Source organism: Rhinatrema bivittatum, chromosome 9 (assembly GCF_901001135.1).
Source record: "Rhinatrema bivittatum chromosome 9, aRhiBiv1.1, whole genome shotgun sequence".
Classification (NCBI taxonomy): domain Eukaryota; kingdom Metazoa; phylum Chordata; class Amphibia; order Gymnophiona; family Rhinatrematidae; genus Rhinatrema; species Rhinatrema bivittatum.
The window spans coordinates 56,413,230-56,440,584 of record NC_042623.1 but is presented as its reverse complement, the minus strand read 5'-3'; the positions used below and the strand labels follow the sequence as shown (position 1 = coordinate 56,440,584).

At 43.9% G+C, this 27,355-nt stretch overlaps 1 long non-coding RNA gene across 1 annotated transcript in view; it reads left to right on the top strand.

The window, feature by feature from the left end:
* LOC115098930 overlaps positions 1-22,995 on the top strand; it is a 66,024-nt gene extending 43,029 nt beyond the window's left edge. Inside the window, exons 3-5 of the long non-coding RNA XR_003858642.1 lie at positions 4,194-4,229; positions 5,966-5,998; positions 22,910-22,995. This is a non-coding gene — a long non-coding RNA (uncharacterized LOC115098930). The remainder of the gene's footprint in view (positions 1-4,193; positions 4,230-5,965; positions 5,999-22,909) is intronic.
* The last annotated feature ends 4,360 nt before the right edge of the window (positions 22,996-27,355 follow it).

The window sequence follows — 27,355 nt, the reverse complement described above, 5'->3', positions numbered from 1 at the left end:
TGAGACTGAGCAGAACCTTATGTGCTTTAGCATAAAAGATCTTGGCAAGGGACTGCTTATCCAAAACAAGATCAAGGGGCTGGTTAAAATTGCCACCAAGGATCAATTGGGAAGACCCAGTGTCCAACAGCTGGAGAAAACATCCTGGAAAGAGGCAGGATCATCCTAGTTTGGAGCATACAGGTTAAAAAATGTAAATTACTCCGACCCAGAACCCACCCGAACAATACTCAGCGAACTTCAGGGTCGGTGGACTGATGCAAAACCTGGATCCCCAACTTCTTATAGAACAAAAGAGCAACCCCTCTCTTCTTGTGAATAGCAGGACTAAAGAAAACCTCCCCAACCCATGACTGTTTTAACTTGAGAGATTCCAAAGAGGAGATGCGAGTGTCCTGGAGCATAGCTACATCAGCTTGCAATGAGTGGAGATATGACAATATTTTCTTCCTTTTAATTGGGTATGAGAGACCACTGACATTTAATGAAACTACCTGCAGGGTGGAAGCAGAAACCATAATGTACATAATGTGCTCAAGAAAGGTGCGCATAACATCAACCTGCAAGATAAAAAAAAGTTAGAAAGCCTGCAATAATGAGAAAAGACAGAAGGAAGTAAAACATACATGACAGAGAGAAATACAGTAAGAAAGAACCATAGCCGAAAAACATGGCAACATGTACAAAATGAGCCTCAAGGCAGAACCAATGGCTGGACAAGATCCAACTGGAACAAAAAGAAATGAGAAAAACCTCACCCATGTGAGTTTAAAAAAAGAGAAAAACAGATAATAATGTTTCAAAAAGAGTCCATTGATAAAGACACTAACCAGTTCCTGCGCATCTTGGCGAAAAAAGGAGAACACTGAAGGGCACGTGATCCAAAAGCTATTGAGCACAATTCAAAAGAGAAAAAAAATCCCAATTTCGCTATAGCAAAAAGGGACAAAGAAGTAAAAGGGAGCAGCAAGAAAGTGCACCAATCTTCAGGTCACCATTTCCTGCAACAATTCCAGGTTGGAGAGAAAGGAGACCAAGTCGTCGGAGGCCTCAAAGATCTTTGGGGCAGATTTTCAAAGGGTTACGTGCGTAACCCTTTAAAACCCCTCCTGTGCGTGCCAAACCTATTTTGCATAGGCTCGGCGACGCACACAAGCCCCGGGATGTGCGTATGTCCCGGGGCTTGAAAAAAGGGGCAGGTTCACGGTGGGGCAGGGCCGGAGCCTCCAGGCACAGTGGCCATTTGCCTTTGTGCCCGGGATCGCGGGCCGGCTGTTGGCCGGCGTGCGCAACCTATGCCTGCCCTGAGGCAGGCGCAACTTATAGGATAAAGGTAAGGTGGGGTTTTAGGTAGGGCTGGGGGGCAGGTTAGGTAGGGGAAGGTGGGGGGGCGGAGGGAACGGAGGAATGTGCGTGGCTCAGCGTGCGAAAGTTGCACAATTGTGCACCCCCTTGCGTGCACCGACCCTGGATTTTATAACATGCACGCAGCTGCACACACATGTTATAAAATCGGGCATACATTTGTACGCGCTGGGTTGCGCCCACAAATGTACGCCCGCGTGTACCTTTTAAAATCCGGCCGTAAGTATGGTTACGGCACGTCACCCCTATCCGTTCTGGATACAAGAGGCCTGTATAGCCCCTAGAGCCTGCAGATGGGGAAGACGAGCCAAAAAAGCTTTGTGCTTTGCTGCAGTCATTTTGGCTAAATTCGGCATGAAGAGAAGCGTATGCCCCTGAAACAGAATGGGCGACTTGGTGTGGGTGACAGAGAGCACTTCCAGACCGTGTGAACCAGGAGTTCTGTAAAGGCCTGGAGGGAATCCGATGGGCCTGTTCTGTTTCAAAAGGTAAGTGAAAATTCAGCTGGAGATACTCCGGAACCATTGTAGTTAGAAATGTAATCATATCAGACCCTTCCATACCCTCCGGTACACCAAGAATACGCACATTACTGAGGTGATTCTGGTTAGCAAGCTTGTCAAGATGTTTTTGCAATCGATCCACTTTCTGAGTCAGTTGATGGAGTGAGGCCGTCACCAGCATGAATGACGCAGTCTGGGATTCAACATCTTCCAGCCACGTTTGGAAAGAAGTAAGTTGCTGAACCATCGTTGAGTGGTCAGAATGAATCACTGCCGTGTTGTCCATATTTACCTGAAGCATATATTTAAGTTGCTTCAGCTCTGTGAGAACCAGGTCAGAAGATGCCAGAGGTTTAGCATGCATCACTTTGTCAGGAGAAGTGGGATCCTGCTTCAATTATTTAGTGCCAGCAACTGCTGCAAAAGTGGTTTCATTTTTCCAGTTTTTGTGCTGGATATCCCCAAACTCAGAGAGAGAGAAAATCTGGAGAAAGATTCACGAGCATTGTGGAGAAAATGGTAAGAAATAGCAAAGATCTTGAAGAGCAGTTAAATCAAGCATCCATCTTGGTCACCGCTCAAGAGCACCCCCCCATAACACAGAGTTTCATTAAAATTCTAAACGCTATAATACCTGCTCTCAGTATGGGCCACTCCTTCAGAAGCTTCCAGGAAATTATCAGATTTTTGTTAACCTCCATTAGATGTGCAAATACATATTTTTATGATTTCATTTTATTTTTTTCATTCCTTTACTATTTGATTTGCTTTTTGTGTAGTTTTGGTTTTTTTTTCACTTTATTTACGAGAAATGAATAATAAAAAATAAAACCAAAATTTGAAATAAGATACATTAAACCCCCCAAAATTGAAGTTCCATCAGAAAAATACCCATCTCCTGGACCTCCTGTAATCCCTCTCAGTGTAATCCCATTTTACCCCAAAGGTGTCTTCTTTGCATTTTAAATATTTTATGGACTGATACAATTCCTTATCAGTGTGTTCTCTGTTCAGGCCACACATGCACATGTGCACACACACACACACACACACACACACACACACACACACACATGTGCACACATACCCTGTACTCCCACAGGCCTACCTTGTGGCTAATTTTCAGGAAAGAGGGGGATACCGAGGGGCTTCTATACCTCAGGACATCTTCAACATATAAACATGCACACATATACTGAGTTAATACACCAGGATTCAGGTACTGGATGGTATATTTATTTGAGCACTTGCTAAGCAAAAGGGTAATGACTCAAAAGATATGTAACAGCAAGCACTAGAGTTGAATGCAAGCAAATAATAAAAACAATAACTATTAGAAAAGTATTTAAAGCATCAAAGAAAGATAGCAAACCTTACTTTCCTAATGAAAGTTGAAATGGGCCCAAGAAATCCATCTGTAGTCTTAGCTCCAGAAATCTGACAAGTAACAATGATGCTGAAAATTGTACAGCTTTGCTCATTTCTACAAGTCTTTTCTAAAGTTGCTTGAAGCAAGAGTGAGTCCCCATCCCTCTCATCTGCTTTCCAAACCTTTATGCTATTTGGTGTTTGTTCCATGCCCTATTACTCCCAGTTTCTTGTCTGACCTTCACTAACAGTTATCATGAGTTGAGTGCATAAGCATGTTTGAGTATAAACATCTACATAGCTGTTAGAAGCAATAATAACCATAGTACCAAGAGACATCTAGAGAGGAGTCTAATCATAACTGCATTTGCAACAGGTGTCATAGACACATCGTCTTCTCTGCAACTTTTCTTTTACCTGACTGTTCTTGTACTAACTGAGGTTAGCTAAATGTGGCCAGCTAACCCATATTACATATTTCCATAATGCTGCAGCCACAATAGCAAATAACGCCAGTAGATCAAAGTTGCTGCTATCTTTATCTGGGAAAATATATCTTCTGGCATCTTTAGAAAGGACAGTAATGGTGAAGCATGTGTAACTGGTATTGTGCCTGCTTCATGAAGAACTGAAAGGTAGAAAAGTTTTAATGGGCACTGACATTGGCAAGTGTTTGTAGCTAAACACCAACTATTGCCTGATAAAAAAAAAGGTGTTTCACCTATGCTTAAATGTTATTTTAAAATTTTAGGAAAATTCACCTACATGTACACTTTTTCATATAGGGATAAGAACCAATCCAAGTACTAAAATTTCAGTGAAATATTGCTCAATTTGAACAGTATCTTTGTGAACATGAGCATTATCTTCATATTCTGTTTGAAAACTATAATTTCCATCTTAGGACGTTCCTTTCTTTCTTATAAATTCTAACCTAAAATTGTGTTATTTTGATAGTACAACCAAGTACCACATCAGAAACATCAACAACAGGTAATTCCTACTTATCTCTCTGAAACTGTTTTAACTTGTTCTGCTTCCATATAGTTCAGATGCTTAGCCTTAGCTATATTATCTTACATATATCAAATCCAATTAAATATTCCAAACATACATTTCCTATTTTTCAATAAACTACAGCCTATATTGGAACTTCAAACTCAGGTTATTTTCATTTATATTATATAATTTTTCTCAACCGTTTTTATGTGCTCTATGTTAAGTGATTAATGTCAAATTATAGCTCCAGCAAAGAGTTTATTTAAAATAGTAACATCTATTTTATCTGCAATAAGTTAGCTCCACTCCTTTAAAAGTTTACACATTAGGTAATTTTATCACATGAGGAGTTTCTTAAATTCTATTACTTGTGTGAAGAAATCTTTATTAGATTCATTTCTTTTTATTGCTATTGAATTTGATTTTTTGCAGTATTGTTGTTTTGTTTCATTTTACTGAATTGTAAATTCAAATTTAAAAAAGCACCAAAATGTGAAATAAGAACCCTTATAAAATAAATGAAGTTCCACCACAAAGTATGGTTTTTCTGGGTCCCCCCCAAATTGATTCTATACTATCTTATCCCAGAGTTGGCTTCATTACACTGTAGTTTGTTACTGAGCTGGTACAATCCCCTATCAGTTGTACTGTGCTGCAGCCACAATTGGAAATAATGCCAGCAGTTAAAGGTTTGTGTAATCTCATTCTGTTAAAATGGATCTGCTGGCATCATTAGAAAAGGCAGCAATCAGAGAAAGTACAGCTGAGGTTTTTTTGAGTGCTGACCATGGCAAGTGTTTGTAGCAAAACACCATGGAGCACACATGAAATAGATGTGGCTTCATCTACGTTTAATATTGTCCTAAATTTTAGTGAATAAATTACACTACATGTAAGCTTTTTCATATAGGAATAAGAAGCAATCTAGCAAGAAAATTTGAATTAAGTAAAGATTAATTAGAACAATTTTTCCTTGAACAATAGCACTATCGTCATGTTCTGTTTGAAAATTATGATGGTAGCTTCGATAAAGACGTGCGGGTGCACGTGAACTCATGAATCACAGTTCAATAGAAAGAACGCGGCCATATCGTGATCTTGGGGCATATATGTGCACGTTGTACAAAATAAACCATATGCTTAGATATTTGCACACAATTTTCTATAAACATGTGCATTTACTGAGAAATTCCGCCTCTAATGCATAAGTGAGGGGATTTAAGTAGACACTTGTGCCCTCGCAATTTCCATTTCCCCCAATTTGTTTCCATTTAGCCCATGAAACGATAGGACTTCCTAACCCCACTAGATAATTAGCATCACTTTAAATTTGTGAGCCCCAATCCTCAAAGTCTTACTGACTAGCCTATTTTTATTTTAATCCTGGATTGACATGCTATCCATAGAAGTAAGGTTATGAGGTAGGGGAAAATGGTGTGTGATTGTGCACATAAATATTTATGTGCAAATTTTATTGAGAAATATAGGAAATGCGCATGCGACACTAAGACCATGCCTGTACCTCTCACCATGTTCTCAAAAACATTTTTGGCTCAATTCTTGAGATACACATGAGCTCGCATGATTCAGTATATGCGGTCCTGAACTCTGTATGTATCTCATGGTTTTTGCACTTGTAGGCTGTTTAAAAAGAAATCTTAATATTTTAAAACATTGTACCTTCTATTATTTCTTATCAATTCTATCCTAAATATGTGTTATTTTCATAGGACCAAGTACAACATCTGAATCATCAACAACAGGTAATTCGTTCTCATCTCTCTGTAATTGTTTTAACTTGTCTGCTTCCTTGTAGTTCAGATGCTTACGCTTCTCTATTTTAAGTTATGTATATGCATTCCAATTAAATATTTCAAATACAAATGACCTTTTTTTCAATAAACTATGGGGGTCATTGACCAAGATTCCATAGCCAATTATTGCATTCCTTAGGACATTATCACAGGTGATAATGCCCTAACACATGCAATAATTTGATTTTCACAGCATTAAAATTTAAATTAGGGAAAGGGATTGGAGTTAAGAGGAGTTCGGGGGGTTTAGGGAAATTGGGTGGTGACAGTGCTTCTAGCAATAATGTTTTGGACATTATTGGAGGTAGTAGCGTGGGAAATAACAACGCCTTTTTCCATGATGCTACAGGGCGATAGTGTGTGGCACGGCCGCACTGTGGCAGGTGAAACCACACTGCCGTGATGCGTCCAGCTATACACTAGCGCCTTCCCACCCCTTTTCTCAACTCCCCACCCTTTATCGCCTCAGCTCATCATTCTGTGGGGAATGATGAATCTAGCCCTTTTTTTCAACTTCAAATTCAGGTTATTTTCAATTATATTGTGTAATTTTTCTGAACCTTTCTTATCGCCTCTATGTTAAGTGAGTAATGTCAAATTATAGCTCCAGGAAAGAGTTTAATTAAATCTCTAAACTCTATTATACCTACTATCAATAAGGTCCACTCCTTTAAAAGCTTGCACATAGGCAATTTTATCACATGATGAGTTTTTATAAATTCTATTACTTGTGGCAGTAATAATTTCTAGATTAATTTGTTTTTTTTTATAGCTATTGAATCTGATGTTTTACCAATATTTTTGTTTTGCTCCATTTTTGTTATTTGGAAACACAAATTTAAAAAAAACTCCAAAATGTGAAATAAGAACCACTATAAAAATAATTGAGATTCCACCACAATGTACGGCTTCTTCTGGGTCATCTGTAATCCCCCCAAATTGATTCTAGACCGTGTTATCCCTTATGGGCCTGGAATGCAGACTGGGCTTGTGAACTTTACTCCCGGAGGTTACATGCTTTCCTAGTCATGGCGGTGAGTGGAGCGGCTAGCGTGGAGTAGTCTGCGATAAAGTAATGGTAATAGTTTGTGAATCCAAAGAACCTTTGTAGGGCCCACAGGCCAACAGGCTGGGGACAATCGCGAATACCTTATAGTTTGTCTGGGTCCATGGTGAATCCCTGGCTGGAGATGATATAGCCCAGGAATGGGAGACTAGATGGTTCAAAAAGGCATTTCTCAAGCTTGGCATAGAGATAGTGGTCCCTAAGCCGCTAGAGGACAGTCCGGACATGAGAATGATGGGATTCCAAGTCTTTAGAGAAGATCAAGATATCATCCAAATAGACTATGATGAAGGAGTATACAAGGTCTTGGAAGATCTCATTCATCATTTTCTGGAAGATGGCAGGGGCATTACATAGCCCAAAGGGCATCACTACTGTACTCATAGTATCCATCTTGCGTATTGAATGCTGTCTTCCAGATGTCTTCGGGTTGAATGTGGACCAAAGTTTAGGTCCCACACAGGTCAACTTGGTAAAATTCTGGGCCCCCTGGAGCCGATTGAATAGCTCACTGATGAGTGAAAGTGGGTGTCGGTCTTTGTGGGTGATGGCATTCAGGCTGTGGTAGTCAATACATGGCCTTAAGTTACCATCCTTCTTCTTTTCAAAAAAAAAATCCAGCACCCGCGGGGGACGTGGAAGGCCTGATGAATCCTTTGGCCAGGTTTTCATTGATGTAAGCTGACATGGCCTGGGTCTTTGGAAGTGAGAGTGGGTATGTTCTCCCTTTGGGAGGCGTGGTACCGGGTAACAGCTCGATTGGGCAGTTAAACTTCTGGAGAGGTGGTAAGATGTTGGCTTGTTGCTTTGAGAAGACATCTTGGTAGTTAGTGTAGGATGTAAGTAGTCCAGGAAGGGTCATGGATGTTAACACAGGTATGGACAGGTACACCTGCTATAAGCAGTGTGTCTAGCACCGAGGACCCCACTCAATGAATTGGAGCGACTCCCAGTCGAAGTGTGGGGAGTGTAGTTGTAGCCAGGGTAGAATGAGGATGATGGGGTGTACTGACAGTTTCAGCACCAAGAGAAATAACTTCATTGTGGAGAGTCCCTACCATCAGCTGGATGGCTAGGGTGCGATGGGTGATGTGATCGGGTAAGGGTTCTCCATGGATGGAGACTATACATAGTGGAACCTCCAGAGGTTGAGTAGGAATCTGGAGTAATATGACTAACTATTCAAAAATAAAATTCCCACTGGCCCCAGTATCCACGAGGGCGGTGGTGGAAAATGAATGTGCCTCCCTGAAGAGGGAGATGGGAAGCAGTAGTTGGGGGCCTGTAAGTGTAGTGCCCAAGCTCGGGACCCCACTGGACTTAAGCTCTGGAGTTTTCTGGGAGCACTGGACAGGTCTGGATATGGTGGCCTGGTCCCCCACAGTAGAGGCAGAGACCAGATTTCCACCTTCGGAGGCCTTCCTTGGGAATAAGATGACCGCAGTTGATCTGCATCAGTTCTTCCTTTGATGGGGAAGCTGCCGGTGGTGCCCTCGATTTGGGGCTACCGGACCGAGGTAGTTCCAGGGCTGATCGTCGTATGGCCCTTACTTTCCGATGCCGTTCCTGGAGGTGGTGGTCAATCCGCCCGACCAAGGAGATGATGCAGGAATCTCTCAGGCTGCCAGTTCGACTTTTCAGGGTAGATGACAGTCCTTTGAGATAAAGTTCCCACAGGCAGTCATCCTGTCATCCCAATTCCATTGCCAAGGTTTGTAACTCCACGGTGTGTTCTGTGAGGGAATGGGAACCCTGGCAGAGGTGGATAAGATGGTGTATGGCGACCGCCTGTCGGCCTGCAACATCAAAGGTGTGTCAGAACATAGAAATGAAGTGGGGGAGCTGCTGTAGTAAGGAATCAGAATGCTCCCAAAGTGGGAAGGCCTATGCAAGGGCCCTCCCCTCCAAACACGAGAGAATAAAATTGATCTTTGGCACTTCGTCTGGAAACAAGGAAGGTTGTAGCGCAAACTGCATGAAACACTGGTTAATGAAGCCTCAGCAGAGACGAGGGTCCCCATTGAATCGGGGAGGAGATGGGAGGGCCAGTGGTGCCCATGAGGTTGATGAACCAGAGGAAGCACTATTAAGAAAAGTTCCAGGGTTGGCCATGGAGGACTCTGCAAGTTGTTACCATAGTTTCTCAACTGAGGTGGCCAATGCCTCGAGGTATTGGTGATGCTCCCTGACACGTGCAGCCAGGCCTGGAATAGGCTGCAGGGTGGAGGACTCCACTGAGTCCATGGCCTTGACAACTTTGGCTTGTCACAAGATTGGTACGGCCCTCTGAGGGATCCCAAAGGGTGCCTGCCACCAGGAGGCAGAGCACAGAAGGAGACAGAGGCAAGCTGGAGCTTCACCAATAATGGCCTGGGGTCTCCGCGGGTTGAGCCCTTGGATTCCTGGGCTGTCTGGGCTTAGGTGGGCCTCTGGGTGTCTCCCGGAGAGATAGTGGAGAGGTGTGCCCACAAAGGGGCGGATTTTAAGAGCCCTGCTCGCCTAAATCCGCCCAAATCCGGGCGGATTTAGGCGAGCAGGGCCCTGCGCGCCGGTGAGCCTATTTTACATAGGCCTACCGGCGCGCGCAGAGCCCCAGGACTCGCGTAAGTCCCAGGGTTTTCTGAGGGGGGTGTGTCGGGGGGTGGACCCGAACCGCGCTGCGTTTTCGGGGCGTGTCGGGAGCATTTCGGGGGCGAGCCCGGGGGCATGGTTACGGCCCGGGGCGGTCCGGGGGCGTGGCCGTGCGCACCGGACCCGCCCCCAGGTCGCGTCCCTGTGCGCTAGCGGCCCGCTGGCGCGCGGGGATTTACGTCTCCCTCCGGGAGGCGTAAATCCCCCGACAAAGGTAAGGGGGGGGGGTTTAGACAGGGCCGGGCGGGTGGGTTAGGTAGAGGAAGGGAGGGAAAGGTGAGGGGAGGGCGTTAGGGAATTCCCTCCGAGGCCACTCCGATTTCGGAGGGCCTCGGAGGGAACGGGGGTAGGCTGCGCGGCTCGGCGCGCGCCGACTATACAAAATCGATAGCCTTGCGCGTGCCGATCCAGGATTTTAGCGGATATGCGTGGCTACGCGCGAATCTACTAAAATACCGCGTACTTTTGTTGGTGCCTGGAGCGCCAACAAAAGTACGCGAACGCGTCGTTTTTGTAAATCTACCCCAAAGAGTAGAGGTGCACAGCTGATGGTGAACAGTTGAGCTAGACCAGAATAGAGAGTACTGGAGACCATAAGAACATAAGAAAATGCCATACTGGGTCAGACAAAGGGTCCATCAAGCCCAGCATCCTGTTTCCAGCAGTGTCCAATCCAGGCCATAAGAACCTGGCAAGTACCCAAAAACTAAGTCTATTCCATGTTACCATTGCTAATGGCAGTGGCTATTCTCTAAGGGGTAGATTTTCAAACACGGCGCGTTCGTATACTTTTGCTGGCGCATCAGGCGCAAGCAAAAGTACGCGGGATTTTAGTAGATACGTACGTAGCCACGCGTATCCGCTAAAATTCTGGATCGGCGCGTGGAAGGCTATCGATTACGTATAGCCGGCTCGCGCCGAGTCGTGCAGCCTACCCCCGTTCCCTCCAAGGCCGCTCCAAAATTGGAGCGGCCTTGGAGGGAATCCTCTAACGCCCTCCCCTCACCTTCCCCTCCCTCTACCTAACCCACCCCCCCGGCCCTGTCTAAACCCCCCCCTTACCTTTGTCGGGGGATTTACGCCTCCCGGAGGGAGACGTAAATCCCCGCGCACCAGCGGGCCGCTAGCGCGCCGGGACGCAATCTGGGGGCGGGTACGGAGGGCGCGGCCACGCCCCCGGACCGCCCCGGGCCGTAACCACGCCCCCGGGTCCGCCCCCAAAACGCTGCCGACACGCCCCGAAAACGGCGCGGCGCTCGGCCCCGCCCCCGGCACACCCCCGACACGCCCCCCTCCGAAAACCCCGGGACTTACGCGAGTCCCGGGGCTCTGCTCGTGCCGGTAGGCCTATGTAAAATAGGCTCACCGGCGCGCAGGGCCCTGCTTGCCTAAATCCGCCCGGATTTGGGCGGATTTAGGCGAGCAGGGCTCTTAAAATCCGCCCCTAAGTGAACTTAATAGCAGGTAATGGACTTCTCCTCCAAGAACTTATCCAATCCTTTTTTAAACACAGCTATTCTAACTGCACTAACCACATCCTCTGGCAACAAATTCCAGAGTTTAATTGTGCGTTGAGTAAAAAAGAACTTTCTCCAATTAGTTTTAAATGTGCCCCATGCTAACTACATAGAGTGCCCCCTAGTCTTTCTATTATCCGAAAGAGTAAATAATCGATTCACATCTACCCATTCTAGACCTCTCATGATTTTAAACATCTCTATCATATCCCCACTCAGCCGTCTCTTCTCCAAGGTGAAAAGTCCTAACCTCTTTAGTCTTTCCTCATAGGGGAGCTGTTCCATTCCCCTTATCATTTTGGTAGCCCTTCTCTGTACCTTCTCCATCGCAATTATATCTTTTTTGAGATGCGGCGACCAGAATTGTACACAGTATTCAAGGTGCGGTCTCACCATGGAGCGATACAGAGGCATTATGACATTTTCCGTTTTATTCACCATTCCCTTTCTAATAATTCCCAACATTCTGTTTGCTTTTTTGACTGCCGCAGCACACTGAACTGACGATTTCAATGTGTTATCCACTATGAAGCCTAAATCTCTTTCTTGGGTTTTAGCACCTAATATGGAGCCCAACATTGTGTAATTATAGCATGGGTTATTTTTCCCTATATGCATCACCTTGCACTTATCCACATTAAATTCCATCTGCCATTTGGATGCCCAATTTTCCAGTCTCACAAGATCTTCCTGCAATTTATCACAATCTGCTTGTGATTTAACTACTCTGAACAATTTTGTGTCATCTGCAAATTTGATTATCTCACTCGTCGTATTTCTTTCCAGATCATTTATAAATATATTGAAAAGTACAGGTCCCAATACAGATCCCTGAGGCACTCCACTGTCCACTCCCTTCCACTGAGAAAATTGTCCATTTAATCCTACTCTCTGTTTCCTGTCTTTTAGCCAGTTTGCAATCCACAAAAGGACATCGCCACCTATCCCATGACTTTTTACTTTTCCTAGAAGCCTCTCATGAGGAACTTTGTCAAACGCCTTCTGAAAATCCAAGTATACTACATCTACCGGTTCACCTTTATCCACATGTTTATTAACTCCTTCAAAAAAGTGAAGCAGATTTATGAAGAAAGACTTGCCCTGGGTAAAGCCATGCTGACTTTGTTCCATTAAACCATGTTGTTCTATATGTTCTGTGATTTTGATGTTTAGAACACTTTCCACTATTTTTCCTGGCACTGAAGTCAGGCTAACCAGTCTGTAGTTTCCCGGATCGCCCCTGGAGCCCTTTTTAAATATTGGGGGTTACATTTGCTATCCTCCAGTCTTCAGGTACAATGGAAGATTTTAATGATAGATTACAAATTTTTACTATGAGAATGAGGCAGGAACTGAAGGTCCTCTGGCAGGGTAGGCAGTGCCTAGTTGTCTAGCTCGAGGAAGGCCACAGACAGCGTCAAGGCAGGTGGACCTGGTGGTCACAGGAGCAGCAAAGAGAGTGTCCGAATGGAACGCAAGGGTCAAAGCCAGGGTATCCATCCGAGGATGGTCAGCCAAAGCAAAAGTCAGTTCCAGGAATCAGTCTGAGTGTGGTGAGGGCAAGCAGAGGTCAGTTCCCGGAATCGGTCCAAGCGTGGTCAGAATCAAACCGAGGTCAGTACGGTTATCATTCAAAGCGCAGTCAAAGGCAAGCCAAGCTCAGTACTGGGTATGACGTGTATTTCAAGGTGTGAGCCAAAAATGTTTTTGAGAACATGGTGAGAGGTACGGGCATGGCCTTAGTGTGGCATGGACATTCCCTACATTTCTCAATAAAATTTGCACATAAATATTTACGTGCAAAAGCACGCACCATGTTCCCCTAGCTCGTAACCTTACTTCTGCTATGGATAGCATGCCAATCCAGGAAGACCCAATTGCCAAGGCCCTGAGCTAAGGGCCGGGCTGTGGTATATATATATATACCTTGCATGAGTAATGTCAGATTCGGGCTTGGGACTTTAAATCAGCTGTATCTTGGCTGTCTGCAATTGAGTAGTGAGCTGCAGAACCCGTTTGTTTAGAACGGTTTGGCAATGAGCAGTATAGGAAATTATGTCACCCCTCAGAACCGCATTGGCCGTATACCAAAATAGGGTAGGTTGAGCCTTATGCTCCTGATTCAGTTTTTCATAATCGGACCATCTCTCATCTAAATATTGTTGAAACTTCCCACCTTTAGCTAAGTAAAAAGTAAACCGCCAGACTCTAGCCGACTGCGAGGTAGTGTGAAAATGCATATCAACCCACACTGGGGCATGATCAGATATCATAATGCCTTCAATGCCAGCTCATATACCTTAGAAAAGGCATGGCAACTGGTGAGAAAATAGTCAATACGGGAGTAGGTGGCATGTGCCCGTGAAAGATGCGTAAATTCCTCTTCTCCCAGGTGTAAAGTACACCAGGTTTCAAACAAGGGTAAAGCTCTTTCTAGGAATGCAGGGCCCTTTTCCTGCTCTGTTTCCCTACACCAATTTTGGGAGGCATCTAATTGATGGTCCTTGATGGTGTTGAAGTACCCCCCTTCAATAAGCATATCCTCGATATAAGGAAGCAAATGTTGCTAGAGGACTTGAAAGAACGCCGGGCAATAAGTATTAGGGGCATAGAGATTGCAGAAGACCACAGTCTGATGATACAATTCCATAACCAGGACAATAAAACGATCTTCAGGATCTTTAATTTCCTTGCGGACCTGGATAGGCAGATTTTTATGAAACAGAATCGCCTCTCCCACTGAGTGAGATGTAGCAGAGGCATAATGAAGGCTGCCTACCCAATGTTTATTTATTTTTTATTTATTTATTTTTAATTTTTATATACCGACATTCTTACATCCGATGTAAATCATACCGGTTTACATTAAACAGAACAGCAGGAAATAAATTTCCATAGTCTAATACAATGAACATTTCTAATTAAAATTGTTAACAAGCGAAAAGAAAAGGTAAAGAATTGGAATAAAGGTTACATAACAGAAAAATATAAAAGATTTTTTTTTTTTAGAAGCACAAGGGTTGCACGAAGGGAAGAGCCCCTTTGTCGCGGCGCCTGATGGTGAGGCGCTCTTCAACCGTCGCCGGAGCTCCCAGTGACGTCAGGGGGGTGCGTGGTCACACATCGTATCGCAGTCATTCATTTCCCTCACCTCCTGCTGTTAGTTCTGTATCTTTTTTCCCTCTGCCATTCAGTTAGGTGTTCAGTTCTTGCAGGGGCCCAGGATGGAGGCTGGCCTCCCCGCTCGTCATTAGCATGTTCCAAATCAGATAAATGAGTTTCTTGGAGGAAACCCACATCCTCAGCCTTGCGCCATAAGTGGGTTAATATCTTGGAACGTTTAATGGGGGAATGAATTTCACACACATTCCAGGAAACTATCCTTGTCTGCATACTAGGTTTTGACTAAAACCCTATTTATTTATTTATTTATTTAAAAGTATTTATATACCGTTTTTCAAAACAAGGTTTTTTTGTCAAAACGGTTTACATTGTAAAATGAAAAATAAATAAATAGAGTTAAAAATTAAAGATAAAATTAAATAAAATTAAAATACAATAATTGGTATATACCTCATGGTAACAAAAATCTAAATTAAATAATAAAAAGTAAAAGTGGAGCTGGGCCGTAAAAGATGTTTTATGGAAGGGAAAAAGGTAGGAGAAAATGAATGGGGAGGAGGGAAGGCGTAAGGTGAAAACAGGGTGATGTTAAAGATGTGGAAGAAATTATTAGGTTGCTAAATGTTGATTATTTGACGTAGTGTGTTGTGGATGAATATTAAATGCTAATTGAAATAAATATGTTTTTAGTGTCTTCTTAAATTGTTGGGTATTGGATATTGAACAAAGTAAATTGGGTATCGAGTTCCAAATGGTGGGTCCTGCTACAGAAAATGCTCTTCTTCTAGTAATATCAAGTCTGGCCTGTCGTGGGGAGGGGATGTCTAATAAGTTTTGAGTTAATGATCTTAAATGACGGGTGGGTTTATATATACGGAGTAATGAGCAAAGCCATGTGGAAGATGAGTTATGTAGTAAGCTATGAATAACAGTAAGAACTTTGTATTTTATTCTATATTTTATTGGTAACCAATGTAAGGATTGAAGGATGGGTGTAATATGTTTTCGAATGGGAGTACCTGACAGAATACGAGCAGCACTGTTTTGAACAATTTGCAGAGGATGAATTATAGAATCGGAAAGTCCTAAATAGAGAGCGTTGCAGTAGTCTAGACCAGAGAAGATTAGAGATTGTAGAATAGTTCGAAAATTCTGATAAAAGAGAAGAGGACGGAGACGTTTTAAGAGTTGTAATTTGTAGAAAGATTTTTTTTGTTAACGATGAAATATGAATGAAGCAGATGAATGAAGCAGATTGTTTGCCAGGGGTTGAGTATGAACCCTCCCAGCCAGGGTCCACACTCAGAGTATAGAATACCTGGCAGATAGCCATTGTACTGGAAGGACAATTGAGTGATAATTAGGATGTACAGTCAAATCAGGGACATGCTCCCCCCTCCCCCTACTCTTGTCGCTACTATCCTCCCCTCCCTCCCACTGTCCAAGGACCCTGACCCACCCCATCTTTAACCTCATATTTAATGATCACTCTCCTATCCTTCAGGAGAAAAGAAGATTAAAGTACCCCCCTTACCCCACCCCTTCCCCCAGCCAGCCCCATTCCTCCACACATCATGAAATACCAAGAAAAAAACAATGAAGAAGAAACCAGCTTCATAATAAATAACATGAAACAAACGACAAGGTAAATCACGTCTGTTCCTCTCGGGTCTTTCAGAATGGTGGAAAAAAAGAAGAGTGCAACAGTGTTCCCTGTCAAATTTTACCACCTGCTTGAACGGTATCCCCGCCTGCACTAAACCTGTGAATGCTTTAGTGAGGGCAGCTAATATCTGAACCCTCACCAGTGGCTAATGTTGTGGTCCCGGTCGCAGGGTTCACGACCGGGTCCTTACCTTCTCTCCCCCCGGGCAGTCGGCGACGAGGTCCGGTATTCGTCAGGCCTACTCAGGTCTCCCCGCTGTGGCGTCTCCATGAAGGAGATGCCGCCGAGCTCTGACTCTTGTCTCCGCCCCTGCTAGGTGCACGCGCATGCGAGGTGGAGCTTTTAAAGGGCCTTTGGCACCAAACCGCAGCCCGCCCTCAGAGATGATGTCAGACACTGGCGGGGATTTAAACCCGGCGCCTGACTAGAAGAATTACCTTGCAATGAGGTTCTCCCTCTCTGGGTTACTAGTTGCTGTTCCTGTTTGTTTCTGCCTTCGCCTCTGCTCCAGTCCTGCTCTAGCTTCCGTTCCTGATCCTGCTCCATTCCTGTTCAGTCTTCGTTCCTGTTCCTGCTCCGGCTCCCGCTTCAGTTCCTGCTCCAGCTCCCGCTTCAGTTCCCGCTCCGGCTCTTCTCATCAGTTCGCTGTTCCAGGTTCCAGTCCTGCCTCTCCCTCGGATTGTCTTCTTGGCTTTTGACTCTGGCTCATCTCTCTGTGCTTCTTGTTGCCACCCGCCCAGTACTCGGACTGTCTTGACGCTGCTGATCCATCGCCCCGAGTGACCCCTCCTAAGTCCCAGCGGTCCGGGTCCTCATGGGCTCCTCCCGGGGGATCTCTGGCTTCCAGGGTGAAGATCCTGCTTGGTCACCTGGTTCCATGCCGCCTCCCAGCTTCTCCTTCTCCGCGGAGTCCTTCTAACCTTCCTTCTCATCTCCGCAAGGCCGGCCCAAGGGTCCACCACTACGGTCGCAACAGCTAAAGGTAAAAGGAGTAGGACATGTTGTTTGCCTGGGGCCCGAATGACCAGCAAACATCCCCAGTGGGAGAGACATGAAAGAAACAAAAACCCAGCGGTCGGAATGGTCCACCACCCCTACAGATAGTGGCAGCCTCCAGAATACCTGTGATGCAAGTAGACAATAAAAGGAAGGAATAAAAAAGATATAAAAATAATCTCAGTACAGATTGCCAGGGGGACTGGAAGTCTCCAGGAAGGCTCAGGACCCTTCACTATTTATAATAAGATAGCACAGTCCCGAAAGCACCCCCTTGACTAGTCCATCTCCGGGTGGCGTGGGACCCGGCAGGCGGCACTAGCAAATTAGTATCCATGGGTGAAGGAAAAAGAAATAAAAAGGAAGGAAATAACAGTACTCTTCCAGAATAAAGGGCAACGACATCGCTGTTGAATAGTACCACCCAGTATATAAGAAAGAAAAAGATTAAAAAGTATAAGTACAAAATTAAAAAACAAAAAGCTCCAGCGCTGAAAACAGATTTTTCAGCTTCTCACAAAAAAGAAATCAAAAGTAAGGATCAGAAAGCAGCATCTGTAGTTGTCCCCAAAACGGCATGGAGGGCCCCAACAAAGGTCCCATTCGCCCAGCAGAGAACATTTCCCCCAGAGAAGTAAGTTGTTAAGGGATGTCCGAACATGGGACTAGGCCCGTAGATCCGCTGCAATGCCGGGGGTCTGGGGACAATCAAACTCGTATAAGGCACCAGAGACAAAAAAAGCAGAAGGGGGGACCCTCATCCAGAACTGGAGCCAGAGCAATGAGTGGTGTGGCCGAATCATATGTTGCAATAGAAAAAAAAGAAGGAAAGAGAAAAAAAAGGGCCGCCAAGTCCCTGCTGGTAGTGCGCCACATGTCACCAAGCCAGTTTAATACAGGATCGCCAGGGAATGTAAGTAAACAAACCAATGGGAATCAAGGGAAAGAAATGATTTTAGAGACCTCAATTCTATAGCCCCAGGCATTATACCATGAAAGGCAGGCTCATTTCAGGGTACTTGGCTCCCAGCTCGTACGCTCAGTCACAAAAGCTTGAACTGCTTCAGGAGTGTCCAGCCATTTGAGCCCCATGTTGGTCACCACATGCAATCAGGCCAGATAAATCAGTGTTGCTCAGAGGCCCAGATTTTTAAGCTGTGAACAATGCAGCGACATAGCTCGACGTTGCGCCGATACACCCGCCGAAAAGTCTTGGAATAGAAGAATATTGTGACCATTGTAGTTAAGGGAATGACCCCCATGAAGCGCCTTCAAAATATCCATTTTTTGGGCATAATTGAGTAATTTGGCTATGACCGGCCGGGGACACGTGGCATTGCCTAGCCTGGGTCCTAGTCAATAAGATCTCTCCACGCACAGGGGCCCATTCATGGCAGGGAGTTCCAATTGCTCCTGCAGCCATTTCTCAAGCAAGGCTGAGAGTTCTTGGTCTCGGATTGTCTCTGGCAGCCCTATCAATCTGATATTGGAGAGGCGGGAGCAGTTCTCCAGGTCCTCAATGCGCTTTACTTGTTGCGCCATCGAGGCCTGAAGAACCGCGATATCTTGCTGGGCAGCGATGAGGCCATCCTGAACTTCTGATACCCGGCTTTCCACCTCCGCAAATCGAGTTTCATAACCACTTAGGGTTGGGATAATCTCGGATAATTTATCTGCAATAACTTTTAATTCTGGACCAAGTGCTGTTGTCACCACCGTCTTTATATTCTCGAGATCCGGCACTGGTGAAAGCGCCACAGGCGGCTCAGCCGTAGGCGTTGATGGTGGATCCAGGCCCCGAGTTTTTCTCTCTCCTGATCCTTGTCTTTGCAGATCACACGAGTCACCATTGCCGGTATGATTATGTCCCTGAGGCATTAGAAAAGACGAGAAAAAAAGACAACTGTTTCTGCTGGTTATTTATCACGAAGAATGAGGCTGGATGTGGAGGAGAGGCATGGAGCGGGGAAGCCTACATTCATCTCCTTCGCTGCCTCACGTGATCTCCCTCACTTCTTCTTTTTAGATGCTAAAGTCTAGATAAGTTAGCTTCTATAAATACTTTCCAATTAAATATTCAAAAGTGTATTATAAAACCCCAGCACATGCCTCAATTAGTAGATTTGGAGGACCTAACTCTTTATTGAGTGAAAAGGGGATAAGTGGGTAAAACTGGGAAGATGGTGCATCCGACTTTAAAATCCCTTGATTTACATGTTAGAAGTTGGATTTGCCCGTCCTCATAAATTCAGTGTACATGTGTACACAGAGAGTCTATTTTATAAGATGGATGCATGTACTCTTACAAGTTCTAAAATAGTCATATCCCTGGGCACAAGCAGACAAATATATGCAAAGTTGTGCCTCCACACTAGTGTAAAGTAATGATCCTTTTTATTTTTTAAGATTGTAATTGATTTGTTATTGCTTTTTATTTTGGATTTTTTTTTTTCACTTCTTTTGGTTTTGTTTCCTATAATTGAAATGAAAAATCAAAAAGAATGTAAACATTTGAAATAGGAACCATTAAAAACCACAAAGTATGAGGTTCCCCAATAATGCATCCCATCTCCTGGGCCTCCTGCAATCCCCCCCCCCCCCCCAAGTAGATTCTACACTATCTTACCCCAAATGCGTCTTCATTTTACTCTTAATAATTTCCAGTCTGATAAGAGTCCCCTATTACTTCTAAAATGCTGCAGCTGCTTTTGCAAATAATAGAGATTTGCATTCGTTTTTGCCGAATTGGAAAATTTCAAAGAAATTGTCCAATTCGACATGGGTCAGAGGACCTGAAAAACGATCGGGGGGAAAAATCATTTTTCGGCCATCCATTGCTCCTTCCATGTGACAGGAGTCGACCAATGGCTCCGGTAGCCCCTGTCACATGGTAAGGGCAAAGGGCCACTGGTGCCATTTTTGTTTAGTGGCTGCCGACAGCCCAAGAGTGGGAGATCGGTCCCAGGACCCCCGCTGAACCGCCAGTGACTTTAGGCAAGTTTTGGGGGGGGTCGGGATGGTGGGGGGGTTAATTAAGTAAATTTGAAAGGTTGGGGTGGGGGTTTTTTCCCGGTTTTTTTGGCGATAATTGCCGAGAAGAAAAAAATGACCCATTGGAAAACAAAGTTTACACCTGTTGCCCCACCCGAAGCCTGACCCGGCATATAAAAATGAAGCACATCTCTAGCAAATAATGAAAGTACTGTGCAAGTAAATCTAATGACATTATTATTGAAGGCAGCAGTGGTAGATAAGTGCAACTAGGCTTCACTCCTGCCTTATGAAGATTTAAATGGAAAGAAAAACACCATAGATGATGAGGCATTAATTAAATGCTGGGGAGAAGCAAAATAGGTGCATGATATTTACCATGTGCTGATGATGTCACTGCTCATAGCTATATAGCTTGGGTTCTGTTTTCAGTTACTTGGTTGCTTGGCTCTTTAGCCCTATAAATATATCCAGCTAACTAGCAGGTTATATTACGTGGCTACGTTTAATACAGCCCTATGGCTCAACCATAGTTAGCTGCATCAGATAAGCAGCTATCTTGGAGATAGCTGTATATCTTATACGGATAACTTCACTTTCCCCATAATGCCTCCATCCCTTCACCAGAATGCCCCTGAATAATGAGAGTGACTTAGCAGTATACAGCTTTCAATATCAATGGATAGCCATGTAGATATTTAACTCTTTAGTTATCCGTTTAAATGCCTTTGGGATCTTGAACCATTTGTATCTCCAGAAAAAAAAGGAATGTGCTTCCTTTATCTTTAAATGTCATTATGAATTTGTAAGAAAACATTCCACTACATGAGAACTTTTTCTTATAGGAAGAGTCCATCAAGCTAGAGTGAGAGAACATTTTAGAAATATCATCTTTGTGAGACTTTCCTTACTCCAAATGACAACAAATCTTCCCCAAGGTGTACTGTGTGGATCATATTTCTCACTCTGCATGTAAAACTGGCCCAAAACCTTAAACAACCACCAACACCTCACCTAGAGCTATTAGTTGGCCTTCCTGTAGTGAAAATAGAAGATGTGGTAGGCCTGATTGACAAACTGAAGAGTAGTAAATCACCTGGACCACATGGTATACACCCCAGAGTTCTGAAGGAACTAAAAAATGAAATTTCAGACCTATTAGTAAAAATTTGTAACCTATCATTAAAATCATCGATTGTACCTGAAGACTGGAGGATAGCAAATGTAACCCCAATATTTGAAAAGGGCTCCAGGGGCGATCTGGGAAACTACAGACCGGTTAGCCTGACTTCAGTGCCAAGAAAAATAGTGGAAAGTGTTCTAAACATCAAAATCATAGAACATATAGAAAGACATGGTTTAATGGAACAAAGTCAGCATGGCTTTACCCAAGGCAAGTCTTGCCTCACAAATCTGCTTCACTTTTTTGAAGGAGTTAATAAACATGTGGATAAAGGTGAACCGGTAGATATAGTATACTTGGGTTTTCAGAAGGCGTTTGACAAAGTTCCTCATGAGAGGCTTCTAGGAAAAGTAAAAAGTCATGGGATAGGTGGCGACTAGGGGGCACTCCATGAAGTTAGCATGGGGCACATTAAAACTAATTGGAGAAAATTCTTTTTTACCTCAAAAAGCACAATTAAACTCTGGAATTTGTTGCCAGAGGATGTGGTTAGTGCAGTTAGTATAGCTGTATTTAAAAAAGGATTGGATAAGTTCTTGGAGAAGTCCATTACCTGCTATTAAGTTCACATACGGGCGGATTTAAAAGCCCTGCTGCATAAATCCGCCCGGATTTACTCGAGCAGGGCCTTGCGCGCCGGTGCGCATCAGAGCCCCGGGATGCGCGTAGGTCCCTGGGTTTTTTGAAGGGGGCGTGTTGGGGGCATGTCGGGGGCAAGGGCCCGAACGACGTGGCATTTTGGGGTGTGGGACGCGGCGTTTCGGGGGCGGGCCCGGGGGCATGGTTTCGGCCTGGGGCGTTCTGGGGGCATGGTCTCGCCCTCCGGAACCGCCCCCAGGTCGGGTCTCGGCACGCCAGCAGCCCGCTGGCGCGCGTGGATTTACGTCTCCCTCCGGGAGGCGTAAATCCATGGATAAAGGTAGGGGGGGGTTAGATAGGGCCGGGGGGTGGGTTAGGTAGGGGAAGGGAGGGGAAGGTGAGGGGAGGGTGAAAGAAAGTTCCCTCCGAGCCCGCTTCGATTTCGGAGCGGCCTCGGAGGGAACGGAGGCAGGCTGCACGGCTCGGCGTACGCTGGCTGCCCAAAATCGGCAGCCTTGCGCGCGCCTAACCAGGATTTTATAAGAAATGCGCCGGCTACGCGCGTATCTTATAAAATCCAGCATACTTTTGTTTGCGCCTGGTGCGCCAACAAAAGTACGCGAACGCGCTTTTTTTAAAAAATCTACCCCATAGAGAATAGCCATTGCCATTAGCAACAGTAACATGGAATAGACTTAATTTTTGGGTACTTTCCAGGTTCTTATGGCCTGGATTGGCCACTGTTGGAAACAGGATGCTGGGCTTGATGGACCCTTGGTCTAACCCAATATCGCATGTTCTTATGTTCTTATATAAATAGTTGACTACTATAAGGTCTTATAATATTTTCTCTTTCTCTCAGTGGTAATTCTACAGAATACTCTAAAACACCCCTTTCTCTTACCATGGGTGTTATGCATACAATATTATAAGATTTTCAATGAATCTATTGGTTAGACTCCCCTCTTTGTGGAGGGCTGTGGTAAAGTTTAGTCTTTTAACGATTCAATTATAATTCTTAAATCTAGTCCTTCTGATTTGTACAGGCCTATCAACTACTTCACAAACTACATCAGGTCCTTAAAACTTTATTCTCTGTTTCTTGCAGGATCTGCAAGCAACCACTTGGTAACTACTACAAACAATGACAACAGGTAATTACATTTATTCAACAGAATCTTTATAACAGTACCACATTCTTCATACAGGGTTTGTTTTCCTTATGTTTATGGGTTTCTCCTTCTCATTGTTGACCCTAGCCTTTCCGTTTAAGCTTCGTTCATATTATAAAGATTATGTTAATTGATTAACTTTGTTAAATCTGATTAAATTTCAATTCCTTGCTTAATTTTTACTTTATAATACATATTTATTTTATGTCACCCAGGCAAGATTCCATATCAAGCTGAAATTATTGGTAGTATATTAATAGGGGTGGAAAGGGGGAAAAATTGCATTTTGAAATTTGTTTCATTTTAGGTGGTTTGTTTTACCATGAATTTGGTTTTCTGGAATGTTTATTTTGTTTCTTTAGTTTTCAAAAAAACAAAATAAACATTGAACAAAAATGGAAAATTAAAGAAATAGGGCCTCCCATGCCTCCACACCTGGAAAAATGTAGGGGCCAGGATCCACTCTGCCTCCCACTTACCCAATCCAGGTGGGCTCCACAGATGAGGCCTAGGCTCAGGCCAAATCCAGGGCCTTGCATAGGGCTTAGGCCAAGGTTGCAATTACCTACTGCAGCCTAGGCCTAAGCAAGGCCAAGGCATCAGCCTAGCCCTAAGCATTGGAACCAGCCTGATCCCGCTGCCTAAGCCAGGCCAAATCCTTGTCCTTGCATAGGCCTAGGTCACTGTAGGTCTCCACGTCCTTACTACATCCTATACAAGGCCCAGGTTTGGATGCCTAGAATTGATGCCTAGGCCTCAGCCTAGGCCAGGGTTCAGGCACAATGCAGGAGTTAGGTCCAGAGACTAGGTCACAATTGGCCCTTGACCCAGACCCAGGCTCTTTGCCAGGGTCCAACCCAGAGGTCTACTTCCAGTGCCTCAGCCAGGGCTTGGTTCCAGGTCCAACAATAGGGCTTGGCTTAGATGTCGGGTCCCAACTACTAGGTCAGGGTCCAGGCAGAGATCTTACAACACTGTGTCCCAGCCATAGTCTGGGTCCCAACTCCAGGGCCTTGGCCTGGACCCCAGTCTGATGGCCAATGCCCATCCCAGAGACTGAGTCCCACACCTGTGCCTTAGCCCAAGTCAGGTCCAGGACCAGAACCTAAGCCACAGGGTTCCAAAGATGCATCTTCTTCTTTCTTCTTTGACTAGCTGCCATCTGCTGGGGTGGTACTGTAATTAATTTAACACTCAGTGCATTCCTCCGCAGGGGAAGAGCACCATTTTTGATATATGCGAAGCTAATTTAACTATCATACATTAAAATGATACACTCTGCCTGAAGAGGAGGGATTGAAGTTAATTAACTCCTACCTGGCCCCAGTTGATGGCATCAGTTTTAAGAAGAAAGAAGAAGCTTGAAGATGTGTCCATCAGAGCTTTGATGCTGGGCTCCAGGACTGTGCCTGTCATTGGGCTGAAGTCCAGGCCAAGGCCAAAGCATCTTGATCCATTCTCTAGGCTGAGCCCTGGTGTTGGGGCCTGGGTCCGATTCAAGGCCACAACATCTGAACCCAGCTCTGGACGAGGCTGCAGTGCCAGGCCTGCCTAGGCTGGAACCCAAGCATCAGGACTGCCTCTGAGCTGGGCTGTGGCTTTGGGCCCTGGCCTAAGCCAAGATCCAGTCATTGGAACCTAGCCTATGGATTAGGGCCCAGTGTTGAGCCTAGGAATAGGCTGAGGTCCAGGTGTTGGCACTCAACCTCCAGATGTCCAGATGAGGTAAGTCCTGTAATATGTTTTAGCCTGGGCCTTTGCTCAGGTCTTGGTTGAAACCCTGGTATCATTGCTCAGGCTTAGACCTCAATCCCTGAATCAGATTGCATTTTATGCCTAGGCAAGGCTCCATCTGACAGATTACCTTTTTTTTTGTGGTTTTCAAAACTTAACTTGAAAACTGACATTTCTTCAGAGTTTTATTGTTTCACTTTGTCTATTTCCTATTTCATTTCTCCCAAATGCCATGTCTAAGTATTACTATTACTATTATTTATTATTTATATTTTTTCTTTGAGGTTTTAAACAAGACACATTATTGGAAGAGGGGCTTATTATATGAGGTGGGGGGGGGGGGGGGTATGGGATCATGATTAAAAGTGCCTGTTTTCAATCACTATGAGATCCTTGTTATAACCCAGATCAATTATTTCTCTTTCTTGTCTTTTATGTAAAGACTATGAAGCTACTTTCTTATCTTTTGAATTCCATTTACTGTTTTAACCTTTGCTGCTTTTAGGACCAACAATCACTTTGGGAACAGTAGCATCACATAGTTTTAATTTACATAACAAATAGTTTAAACAGAGTTTTTTTTTTCATATTGCTGACGTAACTGAGGGAACAATGCATTAAAATGTACATTCATTAGTGCTACATTGATAGATCATGGCAGCATATTTAGATCATATAAATAAGAGAATAACCCACAAAATATTACAATTTTTCTGCACCCAGTTTAGCACTCAAACATGTGCATTTGGTACCAGGAAGGGATTTGGGTTAGTAATATTTGGAGTGAGGAAAGGTGGTGGGTTTACATGGATCAGGATGCCAAAAAAAGTAAGGGCAGGGAGGCTTGACATGGAATGGGATGGTGGTAAGGAGGGAGCAAGGCAACTTATATGGATCATGCTTATCAGGAAGGGATGAGGGAGGCAACCTCATATTTTCCACCTGCACTAATGAGCCCAATAACTTAAGACTAGTTAGCATGGGTGGGTGGGGTGGGGGGGGGGGAGGTGGTACATTTCTGCAGTAGCAAGAGTGCAGCCCTTGCTCCCATAGAATTCTTAACATGGTACTCATTTGCATATGATGGCATTAGTGAATGATGCACTATGCAAAAATTAATCACAGGTAATAATTTTGCAAGGGTACCAGCAATACCTATGGAAAAGTTGTGCACATTAGTAAATCGGATGCTAAATGTTTCAATTGTGTATTAAAAATATTATGAGTTTTCTGATGGTACAAAAGGTGCCACTAATTAGAGGACAAATGACCAAATAAACCATGAGTCTGCTTTCAACCAACTATAACATTGGCAAGTGTCTTTACTAATCAAAAACTTATTAAATACCTCATGTCTTACAAACTGCATTCAGGCTTTGGTATGTAACAAGTTCACTTATTATTTATCATGCTTTTTTAATTCCTAGTACAATCTACTTTTAAACCTATTCCAGGTAAGATTTTACTTTTCATTACAATTTTATTGAGCTAGCCTTATATAGGAAAGAAAAGGAAGAAATGAGATACTTAAAAAAGAATATTTAATCCACATCCATATTCATTAACATTTTGGTTCCAAAAGCAGTAGTACCTTCCTCGTGGAACAGGAAATATGGTGTATATTAAATTGCAGTTATGTTTCTGAAAGTACCTGGATCTTTTACTTTCTTCCATACATTTGACTGCACTTTTTTTTACTTTCTGTAGATGAAACCATGAGTATCCATTACTACAACAGGAAGAGATCTACTTTTGAATTGTTTATATTTCTAAATAGGATTCAGAATAACTGTCACTTCTAACATCGTGATTACCAGCTCATTTTATTATTTACAATAAAATAATTCTTGTCCTATATTGTAGTCCTATATGGTAGGCCCATTCCTTATTGATGCCTTTTTAAAGTTGAAATTGAGGAAGGGTGAAAAGGTAAACTAAAGACCAGTTTTTAAAAAGCTCTGTGCATGTAAATTTTGGGGGTTATGCGCTAGGGATGTGAATCGTTTTTCAACGATTAAAATTATCGTCCGATAATGTTAATATCGTCTTAAATCGTTATAGAACACGATACAATAGAAATTCTAACGATTTATCGTTAAAAATCGTTAAATCGTGTTAGTGCGCACTAACGGGAGTTAGTGCGCACTAACTGAAAATGATACAAATAAACACTTTCCAGGTCACTGAGGTCAGTTAGGAATATGAATATGTGTTTCCTATAGGCTGGCTGCCCTCTTATCTATTGATATTACCAAGGTTACCACTGAGGTGATGGTTGGGGGATGGAAATGGAACTGGAAACTAAACGAACACCAACAGAAAATGAAACAAAGTGTTCACACTTCCCAGGTCAGTAAAGGTCACTTAGGAATGAATATGTATGTATGTATTCCTATTGGCTGGCTGTGCTCTTATCTATTGATGTTACCAAGGCTAACACTGAGGTAATGGTTGGGGGGATGTGAAATGGAAACAGTTGGAAGCTTGACAAAAAAAGTAATGCAATGATCAGCACTCACGTGACTAGAACTTGTTTGTTTATTATTTTTGTTAGCAGCACCTGAAATGCTAGTGCATGTTGAATTTGCCAATCACTGTGCATTTTAGAAAGGTGGTCCTGGCTGGAACTGTACACAGTTCAAATATAT